Here is an 11,834-nt window from a genome sequence, read left to right on the forward strand (position 1 = left end):
TGTACTTGTGGTAACTTATTGTTCATTTGGACTGAAGATGAACCCAGGGAAGGTTCGAAAGCTTTCTGAAAGTCTTCAAAATTATACACAGACTTTTTACACTTTGTATAATTGTGGACCCTTTAGAACATTATTATTATTATTATTATTATTATTATTATTTTATTGTTATTATTATTAACAACAGAAAATATCAATAAACATTTTACATACTAGTACCATAAAAATTCTTTCATCTCAGTAAAGAGAGAGGTAGTGTGTGTGTTTATCTCTGTTCTCTCAGAAAATACTTATATCGCTTCCAGCGAAACAGAGGGAGGGAGTTACCACTATGACATACATATGTAAGTGTTTACATAATTAAAATATGGAATGTTAGTCCATATATATAAAAGTCTAAAACTAAGAGGTCAACCAGATTGCTTGCAGGAATGTGATCAGACTAGAGACTCTAAGATGACGTATACAATAAAAGTAGGCTAAGATAACATGCCGTCACCTGTAGTCATTCAATTGTTTATAAACATTAGTCCAAGCTCCCTGCTTGAGACAACTACCGCCTACGTGATCTGTAGCGTGTCTCATTTGATTGTGTGTTCGTATGAAACTATGTCATTGTATGTATGTTCATATGTTCGAACTACTGTCTGTTCCTTCATAACTTGTAACGGAGATGGTAGACAAGCAGAACAGAGTTAGCTATCGTTATTAGAAGACCTGTACCTCTTTACCTAAGCTTTATCATGTAGAGGAATAGGATTAGCCATCATCATTGGCAGAAGCGATCAAGCTATCGTCATAGAAGACTTGTACAATCATATCTGATCTTCAGCATGTAAAACTTCAAGAATTATATCATTTTTATACTTAGTGTTTTCTACAAGAACCTCACCGAACCATGAGTTTAACACATCGTCGTAAAGATAATACCGACTTCGTAAGTGATCTACAAAACCCCAGACACTCCATTGAAGATGGAAGTGCAATACCAACCGACTTAGCGTATAGATTATCGCTAGTCTAACATTACCTCATAGGGCGCCTTATCATACAAGGCACAGCCCTAATATTGGTGGCCAGCGGACCAGAAGAACTCTACAACGTCCTACTACGAAAAAAAACAGAATAATAAATCATGAAGTCAACGACGACGAAAGCAGCAGAGTTCTTCAAGCAACCTAGTATCATCATTAGTTGAGCGACTTCAGAAAACAACAAGATTCGTCAAGCAACTTAGTATCATCGTTAGTGAATAACTTCAAGAAACAAAACCGACGTGTCCTTTTCCTACGGCAACGGAAGCTTCGTCTCTCATTAGATCATTCAAGAAAACATCGTTAGTGAGCGTTTCCGGCACTGCAAGAAACAACCGAACGCGTCTGCAGCATCGGATTTTCAAGGCTCGAATCATCGAAACAACGCGCACGGGGGAAACTGAAGCCCAACCAGGTCGTCCGCTAAATAGAGAAGGAGGACCAACGGCCGTGTGTCGTTATCGGAACAACCGTGATCGTTCCCACAAAAGCAAGCTAAGTACAATTTTTTTATTCATTTGGAGTAACTTTGAGTGTTTCCTTTGCAGGTCGAATTTCGTTATTCCTGTGGCTGAAGTTACGAGACATTCTTAATCTTACTTTTTTACAGAAATTATCTACATCATTGAGATTTCGCTACTGCGAGTTTTTTTATCATTGAGTGTCTGTTTCCAGAAGTTCTACTGAAATATCATAATCATATACTATGTTAATTTTATCATTTTGGTGATTATTAATCCCTTACGTAACAAATCATATTAAACAGTGAATATGCGTTTACGCAGTGGACGTCTGTATTTATACAGATGCATGGTATAGGGTCGTTAAGCACCGTAGTGATTAGAAAACACACAAAAAAACAACAAGTGGAACACCCGTACAAATCTATATAAATTAGAGGTAACACTATTTCGGGTCTTGACAATAAATGCTCCTTTGCAAGTCCCGATCGCAGTTTTAGCCTTGAGTTTTTTTGAGTTATATAAAATATCGAACCTCAATGACTCAACTTAACTTTAAAAATAGGGCTGGATTGCAAGGAATAACATGTCTGTAAAAAAACTTTCATCAGGCTAAATGCGCTGACCAGGATCCCTCACTATTTCAAATTTTAGCAAAGAATGAAGTACAAACAGTTAAGATTGAATGCAGTAGAGATAACTCGTCTTAATTAGTAATCGCTCAGTTCCTAATAGTTCGTCATTCATTGCTTTATACGTAACCAGCAACATAATGCTAAAAACACACAATACGTTGCCGATGGTAATAAAGAGAAGGATCCTAATTATTACAAAAAGAAATAGCAAACAGTAGCCCGTTCAGAATCACAACGCAAACTCGGTGACTGTGTCACCTAGTCAAGCGGTCAAGGTAGTCAAAAAACTGCCGAAGTGTTCAAAGCATAGCAAATTCCACACAATAAGCGACTCTAGCAGAGTGGGGAAAAGCGATGTTGGTTCATACCAATATCTTTTTGAATTAAAAAGGATTTTTCCTATGAAACACACGACCATATAAGTAATCAGAGCAGGTTTTCGTTTTAATTTTAATACATTAAGTTATAATAAATACTGGTGGATTAAGCCCAACTGTACGCGCCGTAAAAATTAGAATATCTTGTTTTATTTCATTAGTACACGTATTATTGTATTTACGGACTCACCGTCTGTTGTTCGAACTTCCTAATGAGAAGTCCGGATAAGCGAGCGTTTACAGATACCTCTATAGTTATAAAAAACATTGATCTGTATCTAGTGTAATTGTAAGATTCATCTAGGGGTATACAAAATATTATCTTACATCCTGCAAAATAAGGCGTGTTTATCAAAGGAAAATCCTATAAAACCTTCAAACATATTAAAATCCGTTTGAACAAAAATGAGACAGTTAATCAAATAATAACTTATATAAAGGAACTATACATTTTGTCTCATTAATCGTAACATTGTTCAAATGACCCACAGAATTCTCCCACAACCGCAGTCGCACTTTGCACGCAAAATCTCGAGAAGCATGCACCCTCGAATGTCTTAATGCGTGTAAAAAGACTTTGCTGGGAAATGAAATTTTAATCCTTCCCGACACTGAAATATAACGATTTCCGCGAACAAAGCCCTAAAAGTATACATATCGTGGATACGGAAGTTATAAATATCGCATTTTTATTGTTGCTAATTTTTAATCACGCCCAACCAGTCGTGGATGAATCTCTCTGATAATCTATCTAAAGTAATATCCGTAAAGTCATTCAAGCAGAGGGTGATTCAGCAGAATTTTTTTTTTTATCTTTTACTGAATACCAGGAAGTTTTCTCCACTAGCGAGTGATCTCTGGGAAAAAACGGATGTAATTTAACACAAATATGTCTAAGGACAAACATAAAGCTATATACGTACCTTCGTATAGACTCTCACTGCAGATTTCAAAATAGAGATAAATGACGAAGTTGAAAATGTTAGTAATAGGAGTCATTAGGAAATCAAATAGCCCATATAATTTTTTCCCTCAAACGTCATGCCATAAAAGATCGGACTTGGTGGTATCTGCGCAGATTACGGTCGCTTAAACAAGGAAACGACTTCCGATAGTTTCCAGTGCGATGTACCGACGACATCTTATCTCTGTTAGGTTAGAATAATTTTTTTTTCACCAAACTTGGACTTACTTAAATGCTTTTACCAGATACCATTACCTAAGTGATTGTACCTCATACACCGTTTTCAGCACACCCAGGGGACATTATCATTTTTTACGTATGCCTCCGGCTTGTTACGTTGCACCCCAATTACAATATAGTGTTTGGAGACTTTTAGGGGATAACCTACATGCCTATATGGATGATCTTGTAATCTTTTCTAATACCTTAGAAGTACATTCACATAAAGTAGACTAGTGCTACAGAGACAAAGACAAATAATCTCAGAGTAAAATATCTAAATGTGATTTTTTTTTGTTTTTTTTTTACCGAACATGTTTATCTAGGTTTTATGTGTCTGGTCAAGGTCTTAAAAGTAGTCCATGGTAAGGTGTCGGCTATTCATAACTTTGTCCGGTACCTATTAACGTAAAAGGGGGATACAGCACTTTTGCGCTGTAGTGGGTATTACAATCGTATGCAAATATGTAACTCTTCAATCATGACAGCTCCTTTAACAGATCTTACGAAGAAGAGCGTAGATTTATTATGGTCTGAAAAGCATCAACAGAGGCGTTCGATATCTTAAAAGCGGAAAATGCAGCTTACCTAACTTAAAATCCCTGATTTAAATAAGGAATTTTTTTTTTTATTGCAACAGACGCCTCAGACCAAGGGTAAGAGGGTATTACTTCAGTAATATGAATAAACAGTTTCTTCCTATAGCTTTTTATTCACGTAAACTAAAGCCCTCTGAAAGTAAATATGCAGTAATAGGCAGGAGGGCTAGGTATCTTTAACACTAGTACATTTTAAGTTCATAATCTATGGCTAAGCTGATAAAGTCCTTACTGAACATGATCCCTTTACCTAGTTTTTTCAAATGCTTTAATCACAGTCCAAAGGAACTCGGTGACAAATGATCATTCAGGTCTTTGGAGCCAGATAAGATATCTACCTGGAAAGCAATTTATCATAGCTGACGCATTATCCCGGCAAAATCCCGCACCATACTGCAAAGAACCATTAATTAGCTAAAAAATATAGAAATATCCGTGCCTATTGTTAAAACCGTATCTAAACAAGAAAATTCCTTAAACCAAGAGATCGCGAGCATTGCATATCTGGTTGGAGCGCAGAACTGTTACAAACTGAACAAGCAAGAGTCAACAGACATAACCCAAACAATAAACAACTTCGAACGGAAACAGAGTCAGCAGCAATAAACACCAAACAATAAACACTTCGAACGGAAACAGGGTCAGTGGCTAAGCAAACAATAAACACTTCGAGCAGAAACCCTAAAGCAAAAGTATATTTAAAGTATGTGTATCAGAATAATGTAATCGAATGTAATATTATATGTAGGTCTGTGACGAGGTAACCCGAAGACACAGCGATGACTAACGACCAGTAGTAGTAATAATCTCTTTCATACCAATCGTCCTAAACTGGTTGCATTCCGTCATCCAGGGTTCCTATTATGTCACAGAAAGCCAAATCACTATTTTACTGGCCTACAGTGCTTACAGATATAAAAAGCACATAACTGATTGTAACACGTGTCATGAAAACAAGGGACACACTAAGACACCTGTCAGTTAAGGGCCTATCCTGTGCCAAATCAATCCTTGAAAGAATATACGTAGAATTATTAACAGAATTACGAGTCTGACAGAGGGAATAAACACTTCTTAGTGTTAATAGTTCCTTGACACGTTATATAGAATTAATAGCACTAAAAACAAACACCGCAATTGAGTGCGTTAGGAATATTTATGAGTGCTAAATCAGTAAACATGGAATTCAACACATGATAATCTGACTCGGGTGGTGTAAATCAATAATAATCTCCATAACACGTGGTGTGAATTCCTTTCCATTAAAGAAAACCAATAATATATTTTCTCGCCCAGAGTCAATCGTTTGGTAGAATAACGGATAATTAAATAGGAAGTGTCAATGTCTTACGAGTTACAACTCGTGTGTTTTGGATCCGGACTGGATTATAGCGGTTCTCGCGGTTTTTAAATACCTTTATCATTTATATCTTGTATCTATAGAATTGATGCCGCAAGTAGCCTTATACGGTACGCCGCTAGAACACTTTTCCACATATTCAAGCCAACCATTAATTTATCAAATATATATAAAAAAAAATATATATAAATAAATAAATATAAAAAATAAAATAAATATGGATACAAGTGGAGTCAATATAATACACTCCGTAAGAAGTCGGAAGGGTTACAAATTATAAAATAAAAAAGGAATCACGATAATATCAATAAGCAAAACGTAACCATTAAATATCCAAATATATATGCGTAAAGATTTGAACTCTAACTTAACGCTTTAGTAATGACAAATAAGCTAAAAGTTCAAACACATATCAAAACCTACTGACATATTGTCTGTCCCGGTAATTTATATTCGTAGTCAATGAAAAAAAAAAAATTAAATAAATAAATAAATAAATAAAATAATAATAAAATAAATAAATAAAAAATAAAATAAAAGAGATTTTAAAGTCAGGAAGTCCTAGAAGTGAAAATGTTATCTATGAAATAATCCTATATGAATCTTATACAGGCTAATAATATATATAGAATTTGTATGGAAACCTTTTTTCATATAGTTTGAATAAGGAATATTTTAATTTAACATAATTACAATTAGCAGTTTTCCAACATGAAACTAATATATTGTTCAATTTTGGTACTGTTTTTTTTCAGACATTCTTCTCATGTGGGTCGAGTATTAAAAAACAAAAAATTTATCCTAAAGTCGTATCTCTTACAGCAAGTAACGTAACTCTTAGCTGGCTGAGAGCAATCTCCTGCCAAGTGACGACGTCATCATTGCCGTATCAGCATTTGTTCCTTTTAACCTCAATAATCTGCTTACACAGGCTTCATCTGTGTGTCGTCTCTGCTTGCAACAGCAGATTGACTGGAGAAAGGAATGCTCAGCTCATGAACTTCACATGTGGTTCATAGGTCACATGACAGGCCACATAACATATTCTTATCCGTGTGTGTATGCAAGTAGTTAAGGACTTGCAATCATTTTGAAATTAATGAACAAAATAAGCAAATAGAATTTCTATAACAACAAAATGAATTAATTTTTTTTTTCTGAACCTCATAGACATTTAGAAGTATCAAGATATGTATATATGAAATATTTACTTGCAACATTAGCCTATTACAATTCAAGTAAAACATTCATGGGAAAAATGTCACATTTTCTTGAAAAACCCAAAGTTTAATATAGAAATTAGTTACATAGTGGGTTTTTCGTTGCATCTCCTACCTATTAATAATGTTTTAAAAGTTAACCTCAGAGGATGCGCACGAGAAAATTGAATATGAAACTTTTGTTAGGGCACATAGGATCATGATTAATCTTCTCTTTGACTCTTATGTTGCCTGGCAATCTTACAATTAGCTCCGTTTTCCACTTCTTTGTCTAGTAACTTACTACCAGTAATATCGAATTTTCTTTGAGATTCGTAATGATATCTATTTATTTGTTATAATTATGGATATTTTTACAGTCATCATAGACCTGGATAGGTTCACTCATTGTTAATGCCATGGATAAAAAGTTTGTACAGCGGACTCTTTTGAATTCCAAAATATCAGCGAATTCATGTGGGTTAAGTCTGGTCTAATTGGCTCTCTCTTCCCTCCCCTGTATTTGGATGTCGTCTGAATTTACTTTGCCCTTGTGACAAGTATAATTTCACTTGCAGGCTGATTAATGGAACCTGGTTACAGTATCCGTGCAGTAACGAGAGTTTCACATCGCAACTTCAAAAAATCGTTCGTCGCAGCGGACGACTACAGTCAAGTAACAACCGCCTACAATGTTGAAAGGAATTTCATGGACTTCTTCGACCGACACCGTATCTCGTCGTTAATCTCGTTTTAATGCGGAACGCTCCGGCGGCTGTCGAATCGACTCAAAAAGAGACATACTTCCGACAATTACGACCCGAAGGATATTCAACTCTACTTTGCTGGCGAAGGACTCGTGCTGGGGATGTTTTTTTATTCATCGCGAACGTAATCGTGTAGCTTAGGATGCAGAGAATAAGTATGAGCGCAAAAATAGAACGTTGGACCCGCCCAGGCAAATTTTCCCCTTGTTTTAACCATTGAAAAAGGCCGTTTCAATTGGCTATAGGTGGTTGTCTGGAACTGTGTAATGGACGAAAAGTTGTTCGAAAGCTAGTTAAAAGTGAAGTAGTATAACCTCGGTCATGTATCCTATATATATGAAGTGTCATGTATCCTATATATATAAAAGTATCATGCTATTCATATATATAAATGATCATAAATAACAGAATCGAAATATATTTTTTGCGTGTACGCACTAGGAATCTATATATAATTGATCATAAATAACAGAGTCGAAATATATCTTTGCGTGTACGCAATAGGAATCTCTTATATAAATGATCATAAATAACAGAATCTAAATATATTTTTGCGTGTACGCAATAGGAATCTATTTAAAGTGCACATATATTAATCATAATTTTATGAATCCATATACGTACATATGTATAAACAAATCAGGTAGCCTATAATCAATCTGTTACCTTTTATCATACCAATATCTGCAGTTATTTATGAGTTAGTATATGAATTAATGAATCAGATATATACAGTTAGCATAAAAATCAACGAATCAATCAGCATAAAACATTAATAATGTTATCAATTCATATATGAAATTTTTTATCAGTTAAAATATGATTTTTATCATGTTAATCTTCATTCTATGCAATTATCGAGTACATTAGTATTTTCTGTAGCATATGTATCTTAATGAGATGAAGTGAAAAACTGTATCATTATATATCCGTGATCACTATTATTTTACCAATATCATTGTTTTTTTTATATTTTATTACTTGAATCAATTCATGTACACCATGAATTTTTATTTACTTATTATATATATATATTCACTAGTGTCTGTATCACACTCCTATAAGTCAAATGCAAGTCAAGTTGAGTAATATTCAGTGGTTGGTTTTGGTAGCTGACCGAGCTGATGTAAGTGTTTACATAATAAAAAAATATGGAATGTTAGTCCATATATATAAAAGTCTAAAACTAAGGAGGGTCAACCAGATTGCTTGCAGGAATGTGATCAGACTAGAGACGCTAAAGATGACGTATACAATAAAAGTAGGCTAAGATAACATGCCGTCACCTGTAGTCATTCAATTGTTTATAAACATTAGTCCAAGCTCCCTGCTTGAGACAACTACCGCCTACGTGATCTGTAGCGTGTCTCATTTGATTGTGTGTTCGTATGAAACTATGTCATTGTATGTATGTTCATATTGTTCGAACTACTGTCTGTTCCTTCATAACTTGTAACGGAGATGGTAGACAAGCAGAACAGAGTTAGCTATCGTTATTAGAAGACCTGTACCTCTTTACCTAAGCTTTATCATGTAGAGGAATAGGATTAGCCATCATCATTGGCAGAAGCGATCAAGCTATCGTCATAGAAGACTTGTACAATCATATCTGATCTTCAGCATGTAAAACTTCAAGAATATATCTATTTTTATACTTAGTGTTTTCTACAAGAACCTCACCGAACCATTGAGTTTAACACATCGTCGTAAAGATAATACCGACTTCGTAAGTGATCTACAAAACCCCAGACACTCCATTGAAGATGGAAGTGCAATACCAACCGACTTAGCGTATAGATTATCGCTAGTCTAACATTACCTCATAGGCGCCTTATCATACAAGGCACAAGCCCTAATACATATCATGTGTTGTGGCAAAAGAGAGAGAGAGAGAGAGAGAGAGAGAGAGAGAGAGAGAGAGAGAGAGAGAGAGAGAGAGAGAGAGAGAGAGAGGAGTTATCCTTAATTAAAAGAGTGAAATGGATAGATTATTGTATTTCTTTAAAACACTATCACATAATATGAATTTTGTAATTACAGTTATATTAATATTATTATTATTATTATTATTATTATTATTATTATTTTTTTTTTTTTTTTTTTTTTTTTTTTTTTTTTTTGCTCTATCACAGTCCTCCAATTCGACTGGGTGGTATTTATAGTGTGGGGTTCCGGGTTTGCATCCTGCCTCCTTAGGAGTTCCATCACTCTTCTTACTATGTGTGCCGTTTCTAGATCACACTCTTTCTGCATGAGTCCTGGAGCTACTTCAGCCTCTAGTTTTTCTAGGTTCCTTTTTCAGGGATCTTGGATCGTGCCTAGTGCTCCTATGATTATGGGTCGATTTCCACTGGCATATCCCATATCCTTCTTATTTCTATTTTCAGATCTTGATACTTATCCAATTTTCCCCTCTCTTTCTCTTCAACTCTGGTGTCCCATGGTATTGCGACATCAATGAGTGATACTTTCTTCTTGACTTTGTCAATCAACGTCACGTCTGGTCTGTTTGCACGTATCACCCTATCTGTTCTGATACCATAGTCCCAGAGGATCTTTGCCTGATCGTTTTCTATCACTCCTTCAGGTTGGTGCTCGTACCACTTATTACTGCAAGGTAGCTGATGTTTCTTGCACAGGCTCCAGTGGAGGGCTTTTGCCACTGAATCATGCCTCTTTTTTGTTTTTACTGGTTCTGTGCAAGTGCCTGGGGCATTCACTTGCTATGTGGTTTATGGTTTCACTTTTCGTATTGCATTTCCTACATATGGGAGAGATGTTATTTCCGTCTATCGTGCTTTGAACATATCTTATTATTATTGTTATTATTATTATTATTAGTATTATTATTATTTTAAAGTATTAAAAACAAATTATACATGTACTATAAAAATTCTCGAGTCTCAGTAAATGAGAGAGAGAGAGAGAGAGAGAGAGAGAGAGAGAGAGAGAGAAATTGCATGAACACTTGGTGGCAACAACACAAGAGCTCCTCCCCCTCTGTCCCATTACTTGACATATCTGACAGCTTTAATACCTGGAGTTTGAGAGAAGAATGGGATTTCCTTCATTCTTACATAATTTTTCAAATTTATAAACTCAAATCTTACTAATTCACTTTATTATTTTCTTTAACGAATTGATATTATTGCTGTATACATTAATAATAATATTTGAAAATAGTAAATCAATTATTTATCATACAAAAAAACCATACATCTCTTTAGGAGAGAGAGAGAGAGAGAGAGAGAAAATTATTTTTATTATTTGATATAATTTAATTTTATTAATCTTACTGATACAGTATTAATCAGTATTAATATTTGAAAATTAGTAAATCATTTCTGTACCATAAAAATGCATTTAGTCATGAAAGTAACATCAAAATACACTAATTAGTGATGATTTTCGCCGGAAAATCCCGCGAATAGGCGAATCCCTTGCAAATAATGGGTAGATATGGTCCAGAGAGAAATCTGTGAATCAGTCAGTCCGCGAATTCAGAGAATGCGAATACGGGGGCTCCACTGTATATCCATAAATTTTACTGTGAATCTTAAATATTACATGAAATATATCCCTAGCGAGTTCCATTCACACAGCAACAAAATCAACCTTTTCGTGCAACCACATATTTTATGATGCAGAATCAGATAGCCATTGGTAAGGTAGCATTGTAGTGAATTTTTAAGGCCACCAAAATTGTCTAGTGGGGTTGTGAGAGAGCCAAGTTTGAACAGAACTTTAGAGAGCCATAAATGTGGCCTCATGGAGGCTACTGGTAATGCCTTGATCATGGTCTCACAGAGTATATAAGGGTTAATTATTTTTAACTATAATTATGCTGTAATCATCATTATAAATTTTGTGTCAAGTTTTCCTTGTATGAGGTTAGATATGAAAAGTTTCTTTATTCTCTGCTGTCCTGTGCATTTTTTTTATCTGTACTGCTGTCAGGTCTTGGTCTTCACTTTCACCTTTGTTCATGACTCTATGGACCTTCCTCAGGTCTTTTATCAATTATTTAGATATTTGATTTTGTGACTAACTGTTCTTTCTCCTCTCTCAATCCCTTGTCCAATAGACTATTCTTTGAACTCTCAAGTCTTTTCCAGCTGCTGGACATGAAATAGCCCCTGCCATTTCCTAAGTTGCCTCCATTTCAATTTTTAGTCCCAATGTTTCTCTCGTGTTATGTAGTACTTGTGTGGGATACTGC

The sequence above is a fragment of the Macrobrachium nipponense genome, chromosome 12, assembly GCF_015104395.2.
Source record: "Macrobrachium nipponense isolate FS-2020 chromosome 12, ASM1510439v2, whole genome shotgun sequence".
Classification (NCBI taxonomy): domain Eukaryota; kingdom Metazoa; phylum Arthropoda; class Malacostraca; order Decapoda; family Palaemonidae; genus Macrobrachium; species Macrobrachium nipponense.